Consider the following 15,611-nt stretch of genomic DNA (forward strand, 5'->3'; position numbering starts at 1 on the left):
GCTGCCATCCTGATGCATTAGCTGTAGCTGGGAAGGCAGTCTTATCTTCTTAACTCTAGAGGTGGTTCCTTTTCTACCTTGTTTATTGGCCCCTACAGGAGATCAGCAAAAGAGCTGATTGGCGCTGCCATTAAAGCCTCCACTTACAAGAAAATCTGGCACTTCGTACCTGAAGAAGACTATCCTGTGTCATTGTCCTTCTGGCCAGTACACGAAAACATCTGCTACAGCAAAGGAGTTAGCGAAGTGTTGAGACTATAGCACCATCCTGATAAAGCAGAAACATAGTGCTGGTTGGGAGTCTCTCTTCCTATCTGCCTTTTCCCCCTCTTGTGACAGAGGAATTAGGAGGAAAAAAGAGGGATGCAATGATGTTTGTTTCTTTTCCCCAGTCATCCACATTGCCATGCTATGCAAATCCTGCATGGTCTTTAAATAGAGTATCAGGAAATGCTTTCTTATTCTGTGTTGGCTTGCAGGGTTGGGATTAGTTGCTTTCTTGACATCTCATATATGTTATAGGTTTGTCTTAGTTTTGCTGTTTAATAAAAATTAACACATCTTGCTCTTCAGTAATACTGTGAGACAAGTAAAACAAGCTAAATATTTAAAACTTGCCTTACCAGAGGGTTAAAAGGATACCAACCTTTTATATTGATGTTTTGCAAATAATGTAAGTATGCCTTCTGGTTTCAGGTGCATATTTAACGGCCAAAAGAAGAATGTGTGAAACTGAGTAAATTCTGCATGCTGTCAGGTGTATGTGAGACGAGAGGCTGAGGCAGACTGATTTGATGTTTCTAGGAGGTTTTTTTGTTGTGTGGGTTTTGTTTTTTTTTTTCTACCCCTGGTAACAGCGAGTTCATTACTAAAAGGTTATGTAGATTGAATTGTAAGATGCCATTTCAGTTGTTTTACAGTTGGGTTTCCTCTCTTTTTATTAGATAATAATTTCTTATAAAGTTTTGTTACAAAGCTAAAGACTGTAAGAAGATTGTAGGTGACTTTGAATAAGGCAAAAGTATGGTGTGTTTCTGTTAGCTCCCAGGTGTTAACTACTGGCAGGATGTCAGGTGTTAGTGACGCTTGGGATACAGTATTCCTTGTCGTGCCTTTCTTCTCTTGTGTCCCTCCTTTCTTTTTCACTAGGTATCGTGTTTTCACTCTAGCATTAATTTAAACTTGCAATTTGGGAATTGAGGAATGTAGCCTGAGTTAAAATTCCAGGCACAGTGAACAGGTCTACATGGACATCTGAATTAACTGTTTTAGTCCAGGGAAATCTTCTCTCATATAGACAAGTGATACTTCTGTTTTAATGTTAACTACTGAAATATAATGGGAATATGCTTAAAAATGTTATTATCTCTTCATTTTTCTGTCAGCAATCAGTGCTTGTTATTTTAACGATTGTGAATCAGGGTGTTTTAAGTTAATTAGCTAGCTGAGGTACAGTTTAAGGTGATTAGTTGCCTGAAACAGTTTCTTGCTTACAGGACTGGTAAACATGCTGCTAAAGCAGTTGACGAAGAGTAGCAAGTCGATGAAACTTCCCCTCTGACATGGGCTTCCCTTATCATAGGGAGATGAAGTAGATGAAACCTTTCAGTTAAAAGTCTGAGGATCTGAATTCTGTGAGCTCTGACCAAATTTTCTGTTGAACATTTTCTATTGTATCAGATATCCCTCTCCATTGAGTCTTTCTGTGGACTTTGGGCTTTATTACAGGTCCCACTAGTATCAATGTTACTGACTTCAGTTAGGCCCTCACCCTCTGTCAGCAAGCTCTGCCGTTGGCAGTGCCGGGGGAAGGGGGTTCTACAGCTGTTCCCTGCCTCCTTCCCCACTGGGACTCAGGTGGTGGTATTAACCTGTCATTTCTTCTTACAGAAGTTTTACGGTGGTAGGGGGAGAGGCTGGAGTAATCTGAAGTAAAAATATCAGTGCAATACCTTTCTTCATGTGGAAACATCTGTTTTAATAGGGTTTAAAATGCCAGTGGCGTTTAAAATGCCAGCGGCAGACATTTTTAACATGCAGGGGACTCTCTTACTATGTTAAAGAAATAAAAACAGCTTCTGTGAAGCTTGGGTTGTGGGTTTTTTGCTTGTTTGTTTTTAAACTGATTTTTGAGCAACTGCTCTCTATTGCAGGGGAATTGCTGGAACTACAGTATCTAGCCAAATGACTCTTAAGAATCCCTACTTCTAAATTCAGTCATTATTATTTACCAAGAATACAGGCTCGTTGCTTTAAACTCATTAGCTGTTTGTAGTAATTTCAAAAACTCTAATTGATATTGCAAGCTGATTAGAACATGGTGTGCTTCGTCGACTGTCAATTCAATATTTAACAGCACATACTGCATCTCTGGAGATCATAAAGATTCTATGTGTGATAGGTTTCACACAAGTATATAAAAGAAGAGCTTGAAAAATGGAAATAATTCTGGTTTTATGCAGACTTTCATACCTGTTTCCGAAGTACAGTTCCAGGTTAACTTTCAGTTGCTTAATATCAGTATTCCTGAAATTCCAGTCATGTTTACCTACATTTTTTGAAAGGGCTCACCAGGTAGGATCTTTGCCATTATGAGAAGTAAGCAGGGTCTGGCTTACATCTGTGGTCTCAGAAACTTTGGTGCTTCATTCTGGCAGCTATAATAGGTCTGTTATTTTTGAGAACTAAATTCTCAAGTGACTTACCCAAGGTCACACAGGAAGTCCATAGCAAGGCTGAGTCTCAATCCATTTTTAATCCTTGGGACTACCCTTGCATTTGGCTTGATCTAGAGCCTTAAAGAGAAATAACAGATTTATCACTTAGCATTACTATTAATTTTAGCTGAAGTAGTCAAGCCCCTTCATTTTTTTCAAGTTTGTTGTCTTGAAATACTTGTACTTTCAGCAAACAAGTGGCAATATGCAAACCTCAAATTTTCTCTGTAGTAATTTTTAGATAGTATTAAGATAGTACCTTCATTGGTGATGTTTCCTGTCTGCGTTGTCAATGTAAGATAGTACCTTCATTGGTGATGTTTCCTGTCTGCGTTGTCAATGTTGATGTAATGATGTGCTGAATAAGTAGAGTTTTGTCTTTTGGTATTTTTTGTATTCCCAAATCTTAAGTTCAGTGATGTGTAGATAGACAGAAGTAAAACACAACAGGAGAAAACTGGCTTAAGACCTACACTGTTAACATCGATATTCCTACTCTGATGTGTGGGGTGTTCAGAAGACTGTTTTCTTAGAGGTTGACATCTAAGCAGAGATGATTTAATCGGATATTGGTTTTGTTGGGACAGTAATAACTAAAGAAGAGTCTCAGCATGTGGCTGGTACTTCTAATATTTGAAAGTGATTGCTAGGTAAATAAAAAATCGTAAGTCCCCTTAAAACAAAAACTCCCCAGAAATGCATAAATAAATGTCAGGCCTGGAAAGTCTACTTGACTGGGGCAAGTATGTGTCAAGTCTAGGTTTTGCTACTGTTTGTCATGGGGGGCTGCTGGCTGTGGGTGCAGGTGGGTGCTGCTCCTGCCTGGGGGGCCTGGCAGAATGAGGCAAGGTGGATGCGGAGGGCAGTCCGTTATCTTCATTAGTGAAGCTGTGCGGTTAGTTCTAGTCATGAAACAGTATAGTAGATCAGTTATGATAGGTACTCTTTCTTGTGGAGAGAAATGCCGTTTGAAATCTTTAAAAAACAACAAAAAACCCCCAACCCAACAACAAAACCCCAGGCACGCCATGGACGGCAGAGGGATGTATGTATGAGTGGGCAGGGGTGAATGGGTGAGGCGAAGGCCATGTGTGAGGAGGGAGGACAGAATAGGGAGTAGTCTGCTTCTCACTGAAGGTCTGATACCTTTATTTCTGATGCACCTTCGTGGCCTTCCAGGGAGCGATGAATCTGGCAACAGATCATGATCACAGAGGAGATCTCAATGGGAAATGGCTTTGAGCTCAGCTGACTAGATGATGCCTTGAAACGTTGGAATTGTTTGGGGATTCTATAGGGGAGTTTTTGTATGTAGCTTTTGGTAATGCTTTCTGCTTCCATGTAATGTTGGCGACTTTTTTTTTTTTTTAAATCTCTCATTAAGCCATTGTCTCTGATATTCTGAGTCGATTTCTTGAGCTAATTATCACACGCATGGGTATTTCTCAGTCTTGGTTTGCTTTTCTGGCTGTCTAATTCCTAGCTGTCTTATTTTTAAGTTTATTTATAAGTTATTGGAAAGAGTAACAGAAGTCTGATGTCTTTAAAAGCTGTTTACAGTTGCAGCTTTCTAATCTTTGCTTGCTCTCCTCTCTAAAAGAAAAACCAGGATTATTTTCAGTTTTCCTTTTGTTGAGCCATAGTTTATTTAATAAACTATTTGCCCCTTTCTTGCATAGATAAGTAGTATTCCTGTGTGATGGTTGAGCAAAATGGGAAGGCCAGTCAAGAAGAGTGAGATGATGGATAAAATGCCAACTAAAGTGAAGTGCAGTATAGCTTTATAAATCTATTTCAGTACTTCTGAGAAAAATACTACCCCCATCGTGACAGTATGTAAGTACCTTTCAGGCAGTAAAAATATATATAGAGTCCTCTCTTTCTGTATCTGAGCCTATACATCTGATTCCTTGTGTGAGTGCCCAACAGCTTATGTTCATGTTAGGGGAGGGTAGGTGATAAGACACAAACTCAAGTTTCTTCTTTTACATGTGGAGCAGCCAGGCAGTGATTCCTATGTTTCAGTTGGTTAGAGCTTAACATACTAACCAGCATTCTTTAGACTTGCACATTTGTCCCCAGAGGAGCCCCAAACAGGGAAGAAAAGAGGCCTTTTTATTTTGCCTCACTCTGCTTGTTTCTGATACTATTACTGTAATGTAACTATATCTTTTATTTTAATGTGCTTTTTCAGAGCAACAGAAGTTAACTAAAAATATGCTTTCTCATCTTTGAGAAGTCAGTACTGTTTGAAAGCAGCCTGTTTCAGTTCCCTCCTTTTCAGCTGTCATTCCCAGCTGTCACAATCTCCTTGATGTGAGGACTTTACCCCTGTTGTTGCAAAGCAGTTTGGTTAACAACTGCTGTCACCCAAAGGTTAAAACCTGAAAACTGGCATCCTTTGTTGCTTCCCTTACAAATGTTTGCTTTCTGTTTGGCAGCATCTCCCTCGTGTCTCTGCCTTCAATGTGTTCCATCTATCCTATTTTTGGAGAACTATGTAAAGCAAATGAACATGTCTAATGATGAATGCATTCTTCCGGATGTGTTAGGGGGCTCAATTATGACTGAGGAGAGAGAATGAAAAAGAGAAATTCTATCCTGTGCTGAGATGACGTTCCATCCTATCCAATTAGGATCTGCGAGTACGAGTAGCAGTCCTTCTTGAGTGAAAGGACATGTAAAACCACTTCTTTAACTGCTAGGAACCCCATATAATATTGGAGTGTATCAGACGGAAAAGAAATAACTCTTCCTTGACTATCTAACTAACTACGTAGTATTATGTACTATTTTTAAATATGTTTTTGGCTTTGATGCTGATATCCTCTGTCTTTCTGCAAGCTCTTCTGTTTTTTAGCTTCTCTACAATTCGGGTGTTAAATGGGGAACATTGGAAGGAGCTGGCAAGAGCATTGGAGACAAACAAATTATAAAGCTGTCCTTTCACCGTGATCCTGAGAGTGACTTTCATGGATGACACTTGAAATAAAGGGGTTAAAAGTCCAGTGTGGTACAGAAGGTATTTTTACCAATAGAACTAGTGCATCTGTTGTCATTAGGATCAAATGCTACTTGGGCCAGGAACACTAGGGAACAACTTGAGTTATTGTGATATGAAATGTTTTCATTATTTCAGTAAACATCCCTTTTTAAATTCTGCCTGACAGACAACTGACAGACACTGAAGGCAGTTTTCTGTTCCATTTTGTAGAGACATCTGTCTATAGAGTGTATATTGGAGAAAGCAAAATGAGATTACAGAACATCACAAATGTGACACGATTGAAAAAGGCCTGGGGAAATCTATTCCATCTGAAAAAGTGCAAACTAGAGAACGGAAAAATCAGACCTTAATTACAGAGATTATGTTATTTTTTGCTAAGCCAGTAATTTGACCTAAAGAAGCAGGTTGGGTTTTTTGTTTGTTTCCAAACATCTTCCCCCTCCCCCAGTCTAATATAATTTTTCTTAATGCCCAGAAACTTAAAGGAGATGAGTTGTCCCTTTTTAGTAAATGTACTTGGTTGTAAACATTTTTTTCTAAATGCCTTGAGGAATTTCTGCCTTGTATCCTTTCAGGTATGCATCAGATTTTCCTTCTTCCCACCTTCTAGTCTGCTTTACTCTTTCTCTTAAGCTCCTGTATGCTATCTAAGTCCCATGACGTTCTAGACTGGAGAAGGAGGTACTATTCAGAACCTGTAAGCTGTTCAGTCTTCTGTTTTGTTTTGTTTTTTCCTCTAGTATTGCTGGTAAATTGAAGTGAAATGAAACTAGTCACATACTACTGGATTCATTCTTGTGTTATTGTTCACAGGAAGGACCTAGGTACAGTTGACCCTGCAAAGAGAGTGAGGTGGTGAATAAGGACTTTGAAGCAGATTTGGAGCTGTAATGACTGGCTTCCTTCCCTGCTGCTGTCCCTTCCCCTTCCTTGCAAAGCGTTTTCATTTGAAATGCTAAGGTGTGGTCATCAGGCATATCTGTTCTCAACTTCCAGTAATTTTTTGCTCACTGCTGAGCTACACCATAATTACATATGCAAATGCAGTATTTTTTTCCCCTCTTACCTTGTACATGTGGGAGGGAAAGATAAGGTTGCAGAGTGCTGCCAGGGATGGTGCTGCTGTCGAAAAAGTGCTGCAGATGGCCACAGGAGAGAATTGCACGTCGTGCAAGACAAGACTCACGGGGGATTTCAGAACTTCTGTGGTTCAGAGGCAACGAGAAAACACTGTTCTTGCCAACTTTAAACTATAGAGAGGGGCAGACTGTTGGATGCCTTGGTATAATAACCTGTTTTCATCATACATTCTAGCTACTGAGTGCTGAGAGTGAATTTGCACTTACAATGGGAATTTGTTTTGTAGACATACGTATGTGTAGTTATTATAGCCAATAATTTAATGTATTAGGCTGGCTTGAATGCTCCCTGTAGTAACACAAGGTAAAGTTCTGTTGTTCGTAAGCATTGTAATGATACTAAAACCACAAAGCTATTTCTATGGAAAAGGCTATTCTGACATTCTGTTCTTCATGGTAAAGCTTACCTTGTACTTTTTCTAGATTTTAAATTGACTGATTCCCAAAACCCTAAATATGTCTTCCAACAAATAGTGGAAGTAAGATAGAATCAATTCTATATTGCAGTCAAAATGCTGGGAGACTCTTTCTACACAAAAATGGAATAATAACTTAAACAGAAATGAGAAGTAAAATTGAATTGTTAGTTGTAGCATAGGAAAAGGGAAATAGTTCAGTGACACATAATGCAATATAACATGCCATAGTTCTCTGTGTTTTACCACATGATTGATCTTGCCTTCAGGGATCAGCCTGAATAGCTGATGTGGTAGTTACGTGATGGAGGAGGACTTCTTTACAAGGATGAACCAGGTTTGTACCTCAGCATGTGAGTGACAAACTAGTGGCAGACTTTCTGTTTCTGTGAGCTAAGCCAGTTCACACAAGAGGGACAATTTTAGCTTTACAGCTGCAAAGGATAGAAATAGACTTAGGTGAATAAAAATCATGACACACAATGGAAGTTTATGATCCTGACAAAATTCTTACAAGGTATATGATGCAAACTGTTGCTGGTAGATATGATGCTTAAAAAAAAACTTGTGCCAGTACTGCCTGCTTTCCTTCACAAACAAAATAAATAAGGTAGTTAAGAACTCCAGCAAATAGGGAATTTTCTTTATTTTGGTATAAAGTTGCAAGCCTCTGTTTTTTGATTACCCCAATCTCCTCTTCTTTTTGTTTAAAAAAAAAAAAAACAAACCCAAAAATTTAAAGCTCCTTGCTATCACATTGCACATGCAAATACAAGTGCAGTGAAATGATTTGCATATGTATCATCACAATAGTTTGTGATATAGGAAAGAATATACAACTTAAAAAAAAAAAACCCAAGCTGTTTTCTTACCTGCTCGGAAAAGAAAAGTGCTGCAATTGAAAACTTGCCAAATGTCTTGTTCTAATAGTTTACAGTTGCTTATTTTTAGTTCTTATTTCATCTTTCCAACTTTTGCCAATACTTTTAAAGCATTTTGAAGGTCTAGTATAGCAAATCCTCAAAATGGAAAGATGGTTGTGACTTTTCAAGTTCCAGGATGCTTGTTCACTGAATAAAGCCTTCCAGTTTGTACCTTAATGTATCTTAGTAGGCATCCTAATTAAGCTGCTTCTTTTTTGTTGTTGTTTTTGAAATGTCTTCCCAGCCTGTCTACCTTTAAAAAACTTGCACTACTTCCTTCAACCACAGAAGCATTGAGCAGGACTGCAATCAAATGTGTGTCTTATTGGTTCTTGGGTCTACTGTGGAAACACTTTGTAGCTGAAGTGTTTTTGCGCATGCACAACCATGCGTCCTGTTTTCCTGCCTTTTCCTTTTGTCTGTTGAGCTTCTGGCTGATAGCAGATGAATGTGGGCAGCAAAGAGTAATGGGCTGTACAAAATGCCTGAGGCTTCTTGCATACAATAAAATGACTCCATTATAAAGAAAAAAATGACAAGCCTGCCATGGAGGATATCTGTATTGAGGAGATGGAGAGAGTAGCCTTTGGTTTATGATCATGTTAATGGGTGTAAAATAAACTTAATTTTTTTCAACTGTCAAAAGTATTCCTAGGTGCTTTATGGAGTAATGCTGAAGATCCTTCTAGCAGGAAAACACTGATGAGCTAAATGGATGATGTACTACTTACTGTTCCTGGTTGCTATATATCTGTGTGGGAAGGAAGGGAGTAATAGCCTGACAGCTCAGTTTCATTTTCACCATGCAGGTGTGTGGATTTGTGTTTTGTGGGGCTTTTTTTTCTTTCAATTTTTTTTTTTCTAGTGCGTTGATTAGTTGCAGGATTATATAATCTGCCCTGCAGAAGTGTGTTGGGTTTATTAAGTCTTTTGGAAGATGCACTAATACAGATTTGAAGGAAACTGGGCCAGAAACATGGCTGGCTGAGACAGAGGGAATCCAGATGTTAGAGGAGGATATAAAAATATAAAGCTGTAGTGAGTTGAATCAAGTAGAGGCACAAGTCTGTGTGTGGAAGCACAGTAGCAGGAAAAATAACTAGGAATCCTATCAACATTTTTGACAGCTATACTTACCCACTATAAGAATCTAGTGTTTAAAAAAACCTCAGTTGCCTAGTTTACTGTGTCTGTAAGCAGTAGTGGCTACTCTTGCCATCCTCACTTCCAGTTACAGCTTTCAAGAAGATTTTTTGTTTTGTGTATTGACATGCAAACTCTGAAAGGTGCTTCTGCCTCTCCGCCACCCCCTCCCCCCCCCCCCCCCAAAAAAAAAAAAAGTGCACTACTTTAATATATGCTAAGTGAATGATCATCCTGAATTGTGTGTGCTTGGGAAATGAAGACAGCTCCTGATAAACAAGGCTTCCAAAGTAACTGGCAAGTCAGAATAAAACCAATTTGATTTGTAGAATATGGAGGAATTGTTAAAACATGCAAAACTTGTCCTAAAATGCTTAATTTTAAAGAAACCTCTGAACCTGTACTTTTTTCAGTCTGTCTCTCCTGTTGGAGTCTGTTCAATATGTCACTGTAGATACAACTCAAGAGGACTCTGGAAATCTATGCTTTAGCAGCAAAATGTACAAATTACGATTTGTAATCAATAAAATGGGAATACTGTTTGAGTAACTTTTGTGTTATTTTTCTCATTTTGTCAGCTGCTGCCAGGTTTCAGTGTGGCTATTCAGGATGTATATTCCATCTGTTGTATGGACTGTGTCCCTTGAAGATCTCCTTTCAGCTGCACTTTATACACCAGCTCTTCCCGTCTCTTGGATTGTCCTTCTTTAAGGGAAGACCCTTCCTCAAAATGTGTACTTCTTCCTTTCCCTTCTTTTCCTCCAATAAAGTGTCATCTGCCCGTCTTTCCCCCCAAGGAAAAGAATATAACTGAGGGGGATTTGAAGACCACTTGCTCCACAGATGCTGCTCCCTTGACAGCAGTTTTAATTCATTTTTACATGCATTTTTATTTTGCAGTTCAGAATTAGTTCTATGATAATATGAGCTTTTTATGGCACTGAAGACTGTAGCTGCTTAGGAAGGAAGCTGATGAGAAGACAAAAGCTTAGTTAACTATCTAACAGTGGTAGTCTGTAGATGGTAACAACTATAAAAGATGTTCCAGGCTAATTTATTAAGAAAGGACCTGTGGTGTTTTTCGCCTTGCCCCATATGATGGCAGTGGTTTACAGTAGGAAGGCACTAGTTCCTGCCGTTGCAGGTAGAAGGGGAGGTAGTCGCTGACAGGTAATGCAAAGAGATTTGAGTAAAAATAAGAAAGTGAACTCTTTTATGGGGAAGGGGGTGGCTACATATTTTACAAATGTTTCAACATCTGTGATTTGGCACAACTAAAAGCAGTATGTTGCTTTCTAATGCAGCTTAGGGAAGTGGCACTTACGAATAAAAAAGATTAGAACTATTCTCATCTTTTATGTGATTCTTATAGTCACACATCATACTGGGAAAAAGGTATTGCTGCCTTGGACTGACCTGGTCTGACATGACTATAGTATTGTGACATGGCTGGTTTTCAGAACAGGTTTTGGAAGTTGCAGAATATCAAAGACAGAGTGATAAAACTGTTGAAAGCTCAACTTCACTAAATTATTTCAAGACATACATAAAAGAAGTCTTGTGTTGAGCTGTACCATGACGGGAGAAACTTACTGTTCTTGCTTCCTAAATTTGTATGATTGCTCCTGATCAGTGGCAAGCGACAGGATATGTCAGTCTGTCTGACCAAGCTGTAGACCATTTCCAAATATCCCTTTTGGACATACTGCAACCAGGAATTTTGGACTTTTTGGAGGGCCTTAACTGGGTCTTGTATGTGCTAGTTTGAAAATAAACCTTCAGATAACTAGTGTGGTTGAAGTTCTGTATTTAAAAATACACTAGTAAAATATAATCCTAGTACTAATAACTTGTGTTATCTTTCAATTTTAACAGCTTTTGGGTTGAGACTTAAGATTGCTTTGTTGTTTCTTGTTGGCAAGTACTAGTGCAGCAGAGCTAGGACCCTGAGTTTAGGACATGATAATGATGGCCACCAGCCACAGAGCTATGGAGTGCCTGAGGTGGCGTGGGGCAGAAATCTCAGACCTGGAGATCTGTATTTTCAGGTTTAAAAGGTAACCAATTCAGAATATTTATTGTTAGATTTAGCTCAAAATACAACATATTTTAAAACTTCCAGTGGGCAAATCATCTTTTGTTTGCTGATTGTAGTGAGGAGGAGGCAAGATCTTAATATCTATTTTGTAAAGTATCTAATGCATAAACTATGAAATTACAGAAGGCCTTGTGCAGGTGAAGGTACAATGCTTGACACAAAATGAGGTGCCTGAAGGGTACAGGCCTGGAAGATGCCGCCTTTCTTCCCCCCAGTTTTGCTTTTGTGAATCCTGATGGCCAACCCTTGCCTTAAGCTTTGACAAATGCAGTGTGTTAAGATGTGGAAGGTCGCAGGTTTTACGGTGATTTGCTTTTGATCCCTAGTTCAGCCAAGAACCACATAGTTACCTCAGTTTTATTTGTCTGTTGTTTTCCATAGGTAGAGCAGAAGTGTGTTTTTGCAGTAGAAGAGTTAGAATATGTGGTTTTGTTATCTGAGATACTGTTAATTGGCATCTTTCCTTTGTGTTGTAGGCCCTGTGTGAATCCTGGTGACTCCAGGTTTGTGGGATTTTTTTTCTGTGAATAGAAAGAAGAGTCTCTTAGATGTGCTTCAGACAAAAATGTTAGAAAGCCTCATGTGTTTTCCTCATTCTAGAACTGAATAGCTCTTAGGAGAAGTCAGTGTCAATACAATATTGCTTTCCCTCCTGGATGAGGGATTGAACTCTGTCATGCTCTCTCACCTAGCTCTCCAAGACCTTCAGAATTTTAAGATATGCAGAACTACAGTGTATTTTCATCTCCTTTCTTCCCGTCTGTTCCAAGCAAGACTGTTTTAGAGAAGGGGAAAAACTGCTATCAGAAAAGCCCAATCAATGTTTCTGAGATTAAATAAGGCTTTTGATTATCTCTGCTGTAAATAATAGGTAGTTTAGGTTTCTTAGAGCAATTCATGCGATTCTGCAAAACTTATGTGACTATTGCAGAGTACTTCAGTGGACACTGTCTGTTAGTTAGGAACTCTTTAATTTGGGTGACTTGCAAAGACTGAAATGTAATATTCAGCAGATCTTCCTGTAGTGTGTCAGAACAAGGAACGTCAAGCTTTGTTTTGGAGGAAGCATATGTTCAAAATCTTTTAGATTCATTCACACATACTTGTCCTGAGATTTCCTCTTGATTTGTAAAGGTGTTCTGGAAGACCACACAGGCAAAAGCACTTTGATTTTGCTTCCTTGGATGATACCGATATGTAATCAATACCTCTGATGTTAATTTTTTTCTTTTAAACTGAATCTTATTCCTCTGTATCTCACAGATTCTTAGTCTGGTAGCCACCACAGCCATCTACAAAATTCATTGTTCTAAAACTAGTAAGCAGCTGTGCCAACATGAAAAATCTGTTCATTTACACAGCATGATTGATAGAGTAGGAGGGATTTCCATACTATCCTGAACACGACCTGCCAGTCACTAGGAAAGCGATGTGCTTTGTTCTCACTGGGGTACGGAAGGGATCTGGAGAGAAGTGAGGTATGCCTTGCCTTGTGATGTCTGTGTTGGCATCCTCACAGTATCACGTGAAGAAGAGCAAGAGTTTTTTAATGATCTCTCCTGTCCCAAACCCTTTAGAAGTGTGTCCTTATTTTTGATGTTGGTTTTTTTTCCCTTGTTTCTGCAAGCAGGACACTCATGGAAAGCCTGTTACGTGGAGGTTTCCGTTTAGGCATTAGGGCTCTGGAACAAAATATTTAGTCTTTGAGGTGATGTCAATCTTCTGTTTCCATTGGATTCTTTCTTATTTGTTGGGGAAAGGTGCAGATGAAGAAGTCATATTGGGCGTCTGGAGGTTTGGGAGGGCAAATTCCCTTAGCTAAAAAGAACAAGCACATTTTTTGCTTCCTTGAGAGGCTTTTTTTCCATTTGTCGAAAGGATAAAGGATGTCTTCTGCCCAAAGGTTATTTAAATTGATGCCTGAGTGTAAGAGCATGTAATGCAACTAATGGCACACATCCCACTAAATGTGGGCTGTTTTTTTAGTTCCTTGAGAACCAGTCAGTTTTGGGTCCTGTGTCTATCATTACCAAATTGTATGCCTTTGGTGGAAACCTCAAGGAGTAGAGGCTGGTTTGGGGCAGATGCACTCAAAGTGCTTCAGCGTAGGAGCTAGGGGTAGTAGTAGGAGTTGTTGATGCCCTACCATTCAACTTTGGGGAAGTCTGGGTTGCTAACCAAGTGACAGAAGCATGTCTGTTTGCCAGCAATGGCAACCCAGCATTGTTATGTGAACCACCTTCTGTAATAAAGCGAGGTTTGAGATGTTCTCCAGTAAAGAAGTCTACTGGTATCTGCTGACAGCAACATGCTATATTATATGTAATACATAAAGGCATAATTGTTCCTAGGAAAACATTGCCTCAGATATGCTGCTTTTTAGTGAGTAGACCTCTTCATCTGCAGTAAAAACAAATAACAACTTGTTTGCTGAACTGTGACCTGTTTTGGAGTGACAGTCTTGCAGCTTGCTGAATCGACAGCTGGGCTTACCACTGTGCTGGCCGTAGCTGAGAGCGAGCTTCACAAAGGCTTTGGAAGAATACATTTGTTTTCCTGCACTGTTGTTATTTCTCAGCAGGTTTTCAGTTGCTGCTCCCCCACTTGCTGTAGCCCTGAAGCTGCCTGAACTGCTACTGTTTCAAGTTATTTCTAATGTACCTTCTTTAAGTGCCCTTAATGAGGGTTGGAAGACTCGAGTAATATTTGATAAACTGAGAAAATCAATGAGAAGTTATTTGTCAAAGCTTTTTGAGCACTCTGGTTTAGCTGATTTAGATGTGACTTCCCCCCCCCCCCAGCATGAAGCAACTAGTCAACCTTTAATTAGGTAGACAAAGATGTGTTATTTCTTTAAAAGGAGGGGGGCCCACATAAATGTGTTGTTCAAACCTTCTTTCTCATATAATTAAATATTCTGCAGATCAGTTATGTGAGCTGACGTCGAGAATCTGGCGAAAAAGGAAAATTACTTATCTTATGTAGATGAGACAGTTGTGAGGAATAAATGTTTTGTCCAGAGATTATATTATCTCTGAGTTAAATTTGGCTAAACACACTATGAAATATTCTTGGCTGGCACAAACTATATGTCAGTGTCTGTGGTGATGGAGTTTAAACTAGTTCGTTTTCAGTCCTAGCAAGCAGCAGCTGAAACGTTGAATGACCTTTGACATAGGGACCCATGAATGCCCCAAGTATGATTTCACTTTCACCACGTTCTTTGTGAATCTGAATGCTTGTCAAATCAGATGTGTGTTTAGACCTTTTCACTGAATGTGCTTGGAGGGAAAGAACAAAGCCTGGGGTCAACTTGGCATAATCCCTGCGTTTATCTTTATTCTATTATAGTGGCTTGTGGGGGATGGACTAACTATTCTCTAGGAGGTGAAAGTGCAAGTAGAGCGTAGGTAGACTCCATCTTTTCTTCCAGACTTTCCCAACAGTGTAACTGGTCTCCCATTATTTACTTGTGTTAATGTACAGCTGACTAGGCAGATTGCTGGTTGATCTGTGTGATCTGCTATTTGTTCTACCCATTGCTATTTTGTAGCTGTTGCACCTATCTGCTGATGTAAACAAACACATAATAGCTTGTCTTGGGTAGTACATGCAGAAATGGGTCTGTGTTACATAGTGCTTTGCTCTCCCCAGTGGAGATGGGAGGGTAAATAACATGGATTTTTATACTACAGCGTCTTTTGCTTCAGTGCAAATCATCTTTTTAAGAGATGAACAGCTTTATATACTGTACAGTACATATGTATTTTTTGCTTTTGCAGGCTATTAGTCATACTCAAGTAAGGAGTGACTAAGTCTGTTATTACCCATTCAAATTGGGAAAGCCTTTGTCTCTAAGGGAAGAGCTGTAGAGTTCTACTAAATGATTGTTACAGACTTTTTGTAGGATTTTTAGATTTTACTCCTGTGGTAGCTTCACTTCACAATACAGGATTGTTTCTGTGTGGAGCTGGAGTGGTCTGAATCTGTAAACGAGTTATTGTGCGGTAAAGTACAAGTGGGTGGAGGAACTATATGACAAAAGGCCTAGTTACCTTTACAGTTTGTTCGCTGTACCTCATACACTTTGTTTCAGAAGAAAAGCACTATTCAAAGACTTGAGTATAAGGAGGCAGTCTTTCACACGAGGCTTGTGGGAAATTTCTCT

The 15,611-nt window shown here is 39.2% G+C and overlaps 1 protein-coding gene and 1 long non-coding RNA gene across 3 annotated transcripts in view; both read left to right on the forward strand.

Moving 5' to 3' along the window:
• The window catches only part of LOC114011197 (uncharacterized), an 11,550-nt gene extending 2,031 nt beyond the window's left edge, over positions 1 to 9,519 (forward strand). The window contains exons 2-3 of the long non-coding RNA XR_008747610.1: positions 5,562 to 5,739; positions 6,538 to 9,519. This is a non-coding gene — a long non-coding RNA (uncharacterized LOC114011197). The remainder of the gene's footprint in view (positions 1 to 5,561; positions 5,740 to 6,537) is intronic.
• ZEB1 (zinc finger E-box binding homeobox 1) overlaps positions 1 to 15,611 on the forward strand; it is a 127,147-nt gene that overhangs the window by 3,826 nt on the left and 107,710 nt on the right. The window lies entirely within an intron of this gene.

This window comes from Falco peregrinus, chromosome 5, assembly GCF_023634155.1.
Source record: "Falco peregrinus isolate bFalPer1 chromosome 5, bFalPer1.pri, whole genome shotgun sequence".
In the NCBI taxonomy this organism is placed as follows: Eukaryota; Metazoa; Chordata; class Aves; order Falconiformes; family Falconidae; genus Falco; species Falco peregrinus.